Here is a 12224-nt window from a genome sequence, read left to right as displayed (position 1 = left end):
CAACCTCTGGGTTGTGACCCCCAAAGGGGTCATATATCAGATATATACATTATGATTCATAGCAGTAGCAAAATTACAGTTATGTAGTAGCTTTGAAAATAATTTTAGGGTTGGGGGGGGTCACCACATGATGGAATATGTTAAAGAGGCTCAGTATTGAGTTAGAGACTATCTCAAAAAATAAGGTAGAGACGGGGCTGGGGAGATAGCTCCATGGTCTGGAGCCACGCTCTTCCAGAGGATCTGGTTTTGACTCCCAGCACCCACGAGGCAGCTCACAATCGTTTGTAACTCCAGAACCAGGGGATTGTACAGACAGAGTGTACATATAGATATACAGGCAAAACATTAAAAATAAATAAATCTAAAAAAAAGTGGCTTAGGAAGGCACATGATGCTGACTTCTGGTCTCCACATGTTTTACACACATACACACACACACACACACACACACACACACACACACACACGAAAAGCATGTCCTTGCACAGGTCTTACTGATGCTGAAATGATGGAACACCATGGGGAAGAGAGACGCCACAGTCTACAGCCCAAGCCTGGGACGCCCAGAAAGCAGCAGGCTGCAGGAAGTCAGACTGGCTTCACTTAGGGTCTCTCACTTCAGGTGGGAATGGGTTTTGCTGGATATTATTTCCCTGTGGCCTTCTCTGTCAAACAGGCCAACCAAGATTGGCAGTGTTGGCGCAGACCAGAAGGGTTCTTATGGAGAGCATTGTAAGGTTAAGCCACGGCCAAGTTTCCAGATAGGCAGTGGTCGGCTTGCACGCTTCTGCAGATGTCTCAGGAGCACGCTCTGAGGGAGAGGGAAGATGTGCTCAACAAGAATCCTTCTGCGACTTTGCTCATCCTTTTGATTATTATTTTTTAATGAAAAGCGTGTGTTGGGGTGGGGGGTACACCACCTCCCCTGGCCTTGAGCCTACAATCTTACTTGCAATACTAATCTCTCCCAGCTGGCTCTATGCCATGCGCTTGGCTCTGGGCCAGTTTAATATCACTCTTGCTGATAGCAGGTTGCAGCGGTGTTTCTATTATGAAGCCAGGCTTTAAAAAAATCTCTTCAGACGTGGAGACAGTCTTCTGGGCAAAGGAACCTTACCAACATTTATCTTCTGGGGGTGAGCTGTGGGGCTCCAGCCTGCACTTCCAAGCCTCCCCTACCCAGCTGAATTAAATGTGGCTCTGATGGGGTCCTTTGGAGGGACTAGGAATGTGGCTCAGTGGGTAGAGTGCTCACCTAACATGCATGATCCCCCACCACTGCATAAGGCTGGGTGTGGTGGCATATGCCTAAAACGCACCTGTGAGGCGGAGGCAGGAAAATCAGAATTTTAGAGTCACCCTTGCCTACATAGAGAGTCTGAGCTAAGTCGGGCTAGAGACCCTGTCTCAAATGTAAGTAACCAGGGTCGGTGAAAGGGCTCAGAGGATAAAGGAGCTTGTTGCAAGGTCTGATGACCTGAGTTCAACCCCTGGGACCCATAGGGTAGGAGGAGAGAATTGTTTTCTCAAGTTGTCCTCTGACCACCACACGTGATGTAAAATACTCCCCAATTAAATAAAAACCAGCCAGCCAGCCAGCCGACCAACCGACCAGTCACTAAAATGTCTTTGGAAAAAGACTTCAGGGATGTAGTTCAATGGCAGAACAGGTACCCACCTGTGTCAGGTTCTGGGCTCAATCCCCAACACCACTATTGCAGCAAGGACAATACAAAAACCAAACTCCCATCTCGCCAGGAACAAGATCAACGGCACGGAGAATATCTGCGGAGAGCGTGTCCTTTTCTGAGACACCCTGAAGCCTTGCTCTGCACTCTCCTTTTGTGTTTTCTGCAACCCCAGGCTTCCTGACTTACACATGCTGGCTCACCTACGGAAGGCCTTTCAACCAGGCTTTTGAGTAATCCCCTCATTTGTCACTCACTGCCCATGGTTCCATAAACCCAGTCATTCCATTTCAGGGCAGGAATCTCTCTGAGATCAGCCTCTAAGGTCTACTTCAGTCACAAGATCTGCTTCTGGGCAGACGAGGTTGTATGTATAAAGGATATAAAACCACAAGAGGCTGTGGCCCCGTTTCTGTCAATTATTAGCTGTGTAGCCTTAGACAAGGTGTGTGTGTGTGTGTGTGTGTGTACACGCTGAGACTCTGCTCATCACACTCCGGTCCCTTTTGATTATTGATTTTTAATAAAAAAAAAATGTGTGTTGGGGGGAAGTACTCCACCTTCCCTTGCTAAGCCAGGAGTGTGTGTGTATATATGTATACATATATACACATATGTGTGCACACACATATCTATGCGTGTACACACACACATACACACACATCTCTTAAAAGCAGTGATAGCATCCACAGTGAGCCTCCCTTTACACGTTGCTATGAATGTTAACTGAGATGATATATAGGGTACTACAAGCATTAGGCATCATTCTTTATCTCTGGGACCTACCAAGAGCTCTGCTTTTTCCATCCTGACACAGTGCAGAAGCCTTGCTCTGTCTGGTACCGCCTGAGTGGCCAATCTGGTTTTAAGAGCCGTCTTCCTGCCCATTCTTTATTATTTTACTGTCCATTACGGTCCTGGGGAACAGCTCACCACAAACACAGACTCACAATGCTACCTTTACTTACCAACTAACATAATTTAGAGCCCTGACCCAAGATCATGAGCCACTAATGCAATTTCCCCCTCGCTAAGATCTTCATTAACAAAAGGTCGGAGGGCTCCAGGAGGAAGATGCAAAAGAAAAAAAAAAGAAAAAAGAGAAAAGCCACAAGCACCCAGTGGGGGGTCTCTAGTCAGGACCCAGATCTAGTTCAGGGCTGGAAAGCCGTGGCCAGCTGGCAGGCGACAAGTGCCCAAGGACTTGGCTGGATGCTGGAAAATCCATCAGTGGTTCTCAACAAAGCCTCTCAAAAGGGCTGTCTTTCTCCACCTGGGAGATGTGCTGAGTAGTTTTGGCTGTGGGTATTTTGAGATGTCCTTTGTCACTTGATCTCAGCTGGGGAGGCACGTGGGGACGGAGAGGTTAGGAAAAATAAATTGTTCGGACATGGGGCTCTAGGAATAGAGCGTTCCAGTCGGCTTTGATCCTGCCAAGGAGCTCTTAGGTTTACCCTCAGCTTTATTTTATTTTTAACTTATTTCCTTTGCCTTTGGGTCTCTGGGGCCAGACTTTCTTTCCTACTGCGGCGTTCCCACCCAGATCCTATTTTCTTTTCTCTTTTTTTCCTCTTAAAATCTGTTTCATGAGAAACATCTCCCTCGACAACCCCCTCCCCGCCCCCGGCCATGTATTAGCTGCTTCTTCTGGCTTAGCCTGTTCTGTGTTACTATAATGAAATACCTGCAAGCTAAGAAAGCTTATGAAGAAGTGAGGAGGAGCTTTCCTACTCAAAAGCCTCTATGGAGCATGTGCACGTGTGTGTGTGTGTGTGTGTGTGTGTGTGTGTGGAGGGGGTTGGATAGTCCTCTCTCATCATGCAATTATAATCACAGGGTCATACACTGAAGACTTAATCTATTCCTAAGAATCCCTCAAAATTCCACCTCTAAGTATCAAAGCTGGATGCTGCCACCCTCTTAATCACTTGTAGGGATAGGATGGCACCGTCTGTGCCCTTGAGGGACACACACCTCACATTCCAACCACAGCCTTTTCTCTTAAAAGTCTGCCCAGAGCCAGACTTAAGATGGCCTACCCACATCCCTCATTCACGCCAAAGATGTAGAAAAACCAAAGACACGCATGCAGAGCCATTGTTCTGAACATGCAGTGGACAAGCATTCCCTTGAAGGACACAAGAACCCCTAGTGGTTGTTACTGAAAAGCAAGAGACCATGCTATTGCCAGCATGAGTGTTTTCAGGAATTCATGCAGCCCTGGAAAACTTGGAAGGAGGGAAAAAACCCATTATTAAAAACAAACAAGCAAACAAACAACCTCCCAAACTGGTTCTGTAGGATGGGAAACATGGATCTCCCTTTCCTCACATCAAGGATGTAAACCTTTGACCAGGGTCTTAAAAACCGAGGAGCAGGGTTGGGGATGTGGTTTAGCTGGTGAGCAGAATGCTTGGTCTTGTCCAGTAGGAATCCCTGCCAACACCAACGCCATTATCATCATCTTTGAGGTTAACCATTATCCCCATGGCCGCCCCATTCTTGCCCCTGTATCCTGGAGAAAGTCACTCCCTCCTTTGGAATGGCTGGAGCACTTTCCCTCCTCTCTGACTTGAGCCTGCTAGCTCCCTTTGCACTTTACAGAAGGGCCATTAGGTGGGGCCCTGTCACCATCTCCCAGGTAAGCCAAGGGCTATGAACAACTGAGTTCTGGGACAACTGCTCAGATTGTCCAAATACATGGAGCGGCTGTGGTGGAGGAGGGAGGAGAGAGTCTGCAACACTATAGGTTCCAAGGGCTTGATGCTGAAGAGGTTGTACATTTGAAATCACCAACCCAGTTTTAGAGAACGATTACAAAGATTCTTTAGGAGAAACAAACAAAACCAAACAAACCCAGCAACCTAAAAGCACACTGGTAAGAGTCACCTGTCACTGACAGCATAAGAGCCCTCAGGAGTCTGTTCCCTGCTTCCTAGCCCTCTGTCCCCGGTGATGCTAGCTATGAACCCCTTTGACCCTTAACCACTGTGAGGCACTACCCCCTGAGCAGAACAGCCACCATCCTTATCCAATCAGTTGTGCCTGTATCACAATTGTGCTTTGGGACTTGACATTCCATCAAGAGGGGTGAGGAAGGTCACTGGAATTCAGACACTTCTCTCAGTTGTGTGTATACAATCCTGCACTCACTGCATATGGCCTAGGGGAAGTTGATTTTATACAGTTATCATAAAATCCAGTTTATTATGGAGCCATGATCCATCCACACTAGGAAGACTTTCCAGTGTGGCTGCTTTGGGGTCATCCATGACACGACAGGAAACCCCTCACCCACACTCTGATATGTAAGCACCCAGGACTCCTTCGCTCTGCAGGGTGATTACTTTGGTTTGTCAACGGGATCTTACTGAGGAGGGAACTGCACTTAGGCCAGCCTTCTCCTCCCTCCTCCCTCGACCTTCACGTTCTTCCATGTCAGCTGACTTTGTTCACGTGCTCCCGAATCTTCTGTGATTTTCTCTATCGCTACAATCCCCTGCCGAAGCCCAGACGCTGTTTACTTTCCTTGCAAGTCCAACTTCAAGGTCAATCCCAGGACACCTTTCCTGTCACCTCACGGAACCCTCCGGTCCCCCGAGAGACTCTGGCTGGACTGCAGGTTCATTCTGACCTTGGCCTACTCAATTTCCCACACCCTGCAAACAACTCCTGGACTTCCTGTGCTCTTATGCACAGAACGCAGAGCCCAGCTGGGGAAGGGACAGTCAAGCAGGCTGGCGGCACCACCAGTCGCAGCTGCCCAAATCACCAGGCTGCAGAGACTTCTGAGTGAGCAGTTTCCTCTTCTCAGTCTCTGTTTCCTCACCAGTGGAGACCTTTGACCTTCACATGCTCCTTAAGCCTCTTCCCTGGCTTTTTCTCTAAATTACTTCTCCCCAAATGCCTGAAGCTAGAGACCACCGTGCACAAGCTAACTGGTTTTCTGTCCCCCTTCCCTCCCTGTATCTGCCTTGCCTTCTGGCTTTTTCTTCTCCCTGGAAGAGGCGCTGTCTCAGTATGTTCTAGGTTCCTCTAAGTTCTGGCCTGTGGGGTCATTTATCTTTAGTATTTCACTACCAAGGGGTTTGGATGTCGGGGGTTGGGAATTAGCTCAGTTGTGTTGTAGCTTGCCTAGCGTGCATGAAGCCTTGGGTCCCTTCCCCAGGATGGCTAGGGTGCTGCACTGGAGAGGAAGATGCAAGGAGGGCCAGATGTTCAGAAAGTCATCCTAACCACAAAAGGAGTTTGAGGCCAGCCTGGGCTCACATTTGTTTCTTGTATCCTGGTTGTTTTTTTTTTTTTTTTTTTTTTTAAATGTATGTATGTATGTATGTATGTATGTATGTATGTATGTGTGTGTGTATATTCAGTCAGGGTTTCGTGTAGGCTAGGCTGGCCTCAAGCTCTCCATGTAGTTGAGGATGACCTTGAACTTCTGATTCTGTGCCTCTACCCGCTGAGTGCTGGGACTAGAGGTGGTATGTATCATCATGCCCAGTTGTATGTATGCTTGCTCATATTCAGGGTTTAAGATCAACCCAGAGCTTTTATATATGCTGGGCAAGCACTCTACCCACTGAGTAACACCCCTGTACTACCCCTGCCCCACTTGATTTACCTTTTCACACTTTGTTTATTCAATTTTGAGTAGAGTGTGTGTGTGTGTGTGTGTGTGTGTGTGTGTGTGTGTGTATGCTCATCCCTGTACCTTGCCAGGGACATGGAAGTTAGAGGCCAAACTTCAAGAATCGGGTCCCTTCTTCCATCATTTAGGCCCTGGGGATCATGAGGCTTGGTCACCAGCTCCCAGTCTAGTTTAAAGACAAACATCGTACAATCCTTCCTTGACTTCTTGCTACTACAATGAAAAGCCATTGTGATAACATTTCCGTGTCATATCTATACTTACATTGAAATTTAAATCGATGGCATTGTGAGGATGAAAGTTTGAGCCTCTATGGTATTTGGAGGTGAGACTTTAGGATTAGGGATAAAAGAGGCAACTGGAGTAGACCCAATTGAGCTTTACAAATGAGGAAAGCTGAGCCAGATGGTTCTGCCTCACCAGGAGATGCCTGTGCCTCCTTAGGATGCAGCAGACAAGTCTCAGCAGGCACAATGACCTCACAGTAGGATAAAACACACCCAGGGACGTCCTAGCCTTAAGAACAGTAAACTAGATTGACCTTTATTCTTTATAAATTGAGCACCCTGTGAACCTCAGTTATAGCAACAGACAATGGGATGGGATTCCCCATCAAGGCAATATATCCTTTCCATAGGAGCCATCTTTCTTCCTAAGAAAGAACTTTGAAAACTATTATTTTTGCTACTCTGTATCTACTTATGGATTTATCTTCATGTCTGTTTTTAGCAGTTAGAGAGAGATTAGATGGTAGCCAGGCTGTTTGACACCTAGCTGGGTGACCTTGAGCAAGAGAGATCTGATCTCACTTTTCTAGTTTACTCCAATATAAAATGCTTGTCTCCCAGGGTTACCCAAGCACTAGAGAATTAACAGAGGAGATACACACAGGCTAGAACTTGGATCTTAAGTGCTCCATCATGCTAGCCACTATCACTGTCCAAAGTAAACTTTGATCTAAGCAACCGTGCCTCTTTAGTCCTAGAAAATGCTTCCAGTTCTCCCTGTTTGAAATATTAATAGTCTTTGAGCATTTTTGTTTTGTTTTTTGTTTTTGCTTTTGAGACAAAACGGAGCCCAGAGCTTTGTGCCTGCCATCCACACTCTACCAACTGAGCTGCCCAGCCTTCTTCGGACATTTTTACTAGCCATTGCTGAGCGTTTGGGGCAGAGAAGAGGCCACAGAGCGTGAATGTGTTTCTTACCCAGAAGGAAAGCCTGGGAGAGGCATGTCCCTTCCTTCTGTCCCCTTCTTCCTTTCACAGCCAGTCCACTTGGAAATTCCTCTTTGGTTCACTGCAAGCTGGCTTCTGCTCCGTTATGTCACCTCCCTGTCAAAAAGGTTATTCAGGACCTTGCTACTCCATCCCTTCAGGACCCTCTAACTGCCATGCTCACTGACCTCTGGGGCCGTTACCGGTGCAGACCGTGTCCTCACCCATGGGGTGTGTGACATTCACACACCCCTTTCCTCTCTCTCCCTTTCAGAGCGGCCCCTTCACATCCATCTTCCTTCCTACGGCTTCAAAAGTAACCCTGTGACTTCTCAGAGCTCACCCTCTGTCGCTCAACTGGGGACTTATGAATCCAATTTCCTACTGGTTCCTACTGTCATTCAGTGTGTGAGCACTTCAGCCTGCCCTCACAACCTCTCCTGCCTTCGTGTGTTTAGGCTGCTGTAGCAAATTCCCTGAAATGGGGTGGTTTGTACATAACCGGGGTGGGGTGGCGTAGATCTCTCATAATTCTAGGGGCTAGCAAGCCCAGGTTAAGACTGATTTGTACCCGATGACATCTTCTGGCTGAGTTAGTAGAAGGGGTAAGGCGTTTCTGAGGCTTTTAAACAAAACAAGTTCAGGGATCCTTCTCAGTTTCACTCTTATGACTTGATCACGTCTAGTGCCTTGGAGGGCTCGGGTAGGATTTCAACCAGAATTCTGAGAGGGCATGGACACAGACCTTCCAACCACAGCGTCTCTTAAGCCATTAAGAAAATTCCTTGTTGGGTGCTATTGCTACTCAGCTTTGGGAAAAATACAATTACCTCTAAAGGATTGGTCCTGAGGTCAGCTGCTTCTCCTTATTTTACCAATCCAAAGAGGGACCAGCCATACTTATGCTCTGAGGGGCTAGGAGCAAGCCAGACTCCCTAGGATGCAGGGAGAACCACAATAACAGAGGGCTAGTAACAAGACTGGTAAGAAAGATGATCTTCCAAGGGGGGCAGCTTCTTCCTCACACTCCTGACCTGAGACAAAAGCCTGGCAGCTTAAAACAAAGGCCCTGTGGCCTTCCTCTCCCACCAGCCGGCCACCTGCTGATGGACTGGCCCAACAAGTTCAAGGCCAGATCAGGATTATGTTTACACAACAGTTGTGGGCCATTCTACCTTTCTTCAAGTGGACCAAGCTGAGATTAGGAGACAGGAGACGTGTATAATTCCGCTGCTGGGAAGGTGGGGGGGCTAGGAGGATCCCTGGGGCCCTGCTGGCCAACAAACCTAGCAAACCGTGAAGCCCCAGATTCCATGAGAAATCTTCAGAGTCTTTAAACCCTGCCAGCCCTTTAGAAAAGACTGGATTTTTGGCATTTGAGTCCCGCCTCTGGTTCTTGGAGGTCCCTTTCTCTGTGTGCCTGCTGTGTTCTCCCAAAAGTGTTTCTTCAACTGCTGATCCCTTTAGCAGTGTCTGAGATTTCTCCACTGCTATCTGTGTAGGAGGTTTTTCCTACCTCTTAATTCCTTAACTGGATGAGACAAATGAATCCGACCAAGACCCCTAGATGGTAACAGTTTGACAGTCAGTGCTTCATTTTAATGTTGATTGTATGTGTGCTTATTTGGGGGGTGCACATCCACACACAGAGGCCAAAGATCAACCCTGGGCATCCTTCAGGGGCCGTCTAGCCTTTCCTCTTTTTGATATAGGTCTCCTTCTGGAGTCCTGGCTGGCCTGGCACTTTTATGTAGATCAGGTTGGCTTGGAATTCACAAAGATCTACCTGTCTCAGCCTGCTGTGAACTACTATGTGGGTGCTGGGCACTGAACTTTGGTCCTTGGCAAGAGCAGCAAATGCCCTTAATTGGTGGTCTGTCTCTCCAGCCCAGATTCTAAACATTCAGTATCATTCAAAAGATGACCCGTGGGAATAATGAAAGTCAAAGGGGGCGAGTCTTTAAAGTCTAAGTGCTTACTAGAGCTCTAGTAAGTGAAGCACCCAGGGAAAAGCCTTCAACCCTTGCCAGTTTAGAACAACAGGTATAAAAACCATGAGTAAGTCAGGGTCTGCAGACAGAGGTCTGAACGCATCTCTGAAGGTAGCTGTGGGTTGCACTGAGACATTGGGGATCCTCTAAGTCCGTTAGCCTGCACTGTAACAGGAACAATGTTTAAAAGTCTTTGAGTATTTCACCTAATAAAACTACTTTTTGACTTTGCCCAGTCACTGATTATGGGTAAAGGCACTGGCTTGGTGCAGTACAGAGCAAAAGGAGGTCTTGCAGTTCTGAGGTACAAAGTCTTTTATGCTAGAATTTCTGTTTGCACAAGCAATTTTACTTATTGTATGTGCTTCCCCTCAACACTCCATAGACAAACTTACAAAAGTGAGAAATTAAAGCTACAGTTTTTAAGGCAGTAACTGAACAAATCTGATCACACAAAAACTGCAATCGTGGGCTGGTGACAAGGCTCACCTGTAAAAGCATTTGCCACCAAGCCTGAGGATGCGAGTTTGATACCAGGGCCCACAAGGTGGAAGAAGAAAACCGACTGCAAGTTGACCTTTGACTTTTCTTCTTCTTCTTCTTCTTCTTCTTCTTCTTCTTCTTCTTCTTCTTCTTCTTCTTCTTCTTCTTCTTCTTCTTCTTCTTCTTCTTCTTCTTCTTCTTCTCCTTCTTCTCCTTCTTCTCCTTCTTCTCCTTCTTCTCCTTCTTCTTCTCTTCCTCCTCCTCCTCCTCCTCTTCTTCTTCTTCTTCTTTTTTTTCCGAGACAGGGTTTCTCTGTGTAGCCCTGGCTGTCCTGGAACTCACTCTGTAGACCAGGCTGGCCTCAAACTCAGAAATCCGTCTGCCTCTGCCTCCCAAGTGCTGGGATTAAAGGCGTGCGCCATCACCGCCCAGCGCAACCTTTGACTTCTATTCATAAGCCATGACATGCATGTACACACACATGTACACACATATGTACACACACAAACAAATTAATTTAAAAATCTGCACATAGGAGTCACTGAAAAGCTTCTCACCTTACCATTAATAGACAAGAGAAGTATTTCTTTTTTGAACAATAATCATAGACCTTAGACAGAGGAAGCAGCATGCACTCATACGAGCTCTTTGTCAAAGCCTGTGAGTCCTTTCTTATTTTGATGTTTTGAGACAGGGTCTTATGTAGCTCAGGCTCTCTCAAACTTGTTATATAGCTAAGGCTAGCCTTGAACTTTTGATTCCCTTGCCTCCTGTACCTCTCCAGAGCTGAGGTTACAGTTATGTGATCTGAAGTCTGATTTATAATTCTCTTAAATTAAAAAACAATTGTTCACTTACTATTATTGTTGATGTTACTGCTGTGTTGGTATGCATGTTTGCACATGTGACTGTGAGTTCCAAGGGCCGATTTTTTTTTTTTTTCATTTTTGAGTCAGTTTTTTTCCTTTCTGGGGGTCAAACCCAGGCCTTGCAAGAGTCTTGGCCTGCTGAGCCATCTTGCCTGCCCAATTTCTTTCTTTAAAGGGCAATTTGCTTTGTTAGAGATGGAGCCGGGAGCACCAACACTTGCTAAGCACATGCCCTCTCTACCTCAGAGAAACGCTCAGCCACAGCGAGACTGTTTTCTGTTAGAGAAAGCCCCAACGAAGGTACACCATGTGTGCAACTGGCATCTCATCTCTTCCAAGAGACCCAGATGGTTCTGAGTAAATCTAGCCGGGTGCCGCAAGCAGGGTTCCCCCTGTAGATCAAAATAATGCTACTAGAAAAAAATATATCTCCCTGCAGCCCTTCACTCCTGAGGAAGAGTCTCTGCATATCTCATCTTTCATTAAGTCACTTGAGTTTTGCCTTGAAACCAAGGGGAAGTTGACTTAGCAATAAACTCCCGACAGATCTTAAATGATAAAATCCTTCAGCGTCAAGCGCCATTTACTTGGTCTTGGCTTCGAGTGTCTATTTTGTGATGGTACTAATTTATTTAGTTATTTATTTTATTTATTTAATTTATTAATTATTTAGGTTATATTAATTTATTTAATTATTTAGGTTATATCAGTTTATAATATTGATTTTATAATTTACTTTTTATTTTTGCCCCTCAGACAGTGTCTTGCCCCATATCCCAGGCTAGCCTCAAACTCCTGCTCCTCCTGCTTCCGCATCCAGAGTGCTCGGATATAAGGCGTGCGGTATCATATCCGGCCCATCGGAGCATTTAGCTGATGCTTTTCAACACGTATTTATTAATAGCCTTGCCAGCATAATTAAGATAATTAAAATAACTCACAGAATGGTCTGCATATTCCAAAGGCATTTTTGACCCTCTAGTTGAAGGGATGGAAAGAGGATGGGACCATTTTTAGAGGCGACTCTGTGAACTTTATATTTAGTCAGCTAACTATGAAGGCTGAGGGACTAGAAATGGGTCGTTAGGGCTGGTGAGACAGCTTGGTGGCCGCAAAAGCATGAGAACTGGAGTTCAAATCCCCAGCAACCACAGGAGAATGAATACCTAGGAACTAGGTAGTCTGGTATAGGCAGCTCTGAACAAAACTGACCCTGTCCCAAACAAGGTAGACAGTGAGGACAGGCACCCAAAGTTGTCTGTGCCTGCACTCAGGGACATCCATCCATCCATCCATCCATCCATCCATCCATCCATCCATCCAAACTC

The 12224-nt window shown here is 46.3% G+C and overlaps 1 protein-coding gene across 1 annotated transcript in view; it reads right to left on the bottom strand.

The window, feature by feature from the left end:
* Nucleotides 1–12224, bottom strand: part of Pitpnc1 (phosphatidylinositol transfer protein cytoplasmic 1) — a 261209-nt gene that overhangs the window by 64125 nt on the left and 184860 nt on the right. The window lies entirely within an intron of this gene.

This window comes from Arvicanthis niloticus, chromosome 6 (genome assembly GCF_011762505.2).
Source record: "Arvicanthis niloticus isolate mArvNil1 chromosome 6, mArvNil1.pat.X, whole genome shotgun sequence".
NCBI classification, from domain to species: domain Eukaryota; kingdom Metazoa; phylum Chordata; class Mammalia; order Rodentia; family Muridae; genus Arvicanthis; species Arvicanthis niloticus.
The sequence above is the reverse complement of the archived record's forward strand: the minus strand, read 5'-3'. Positions and strand labels throughout refer to the sequence as shown.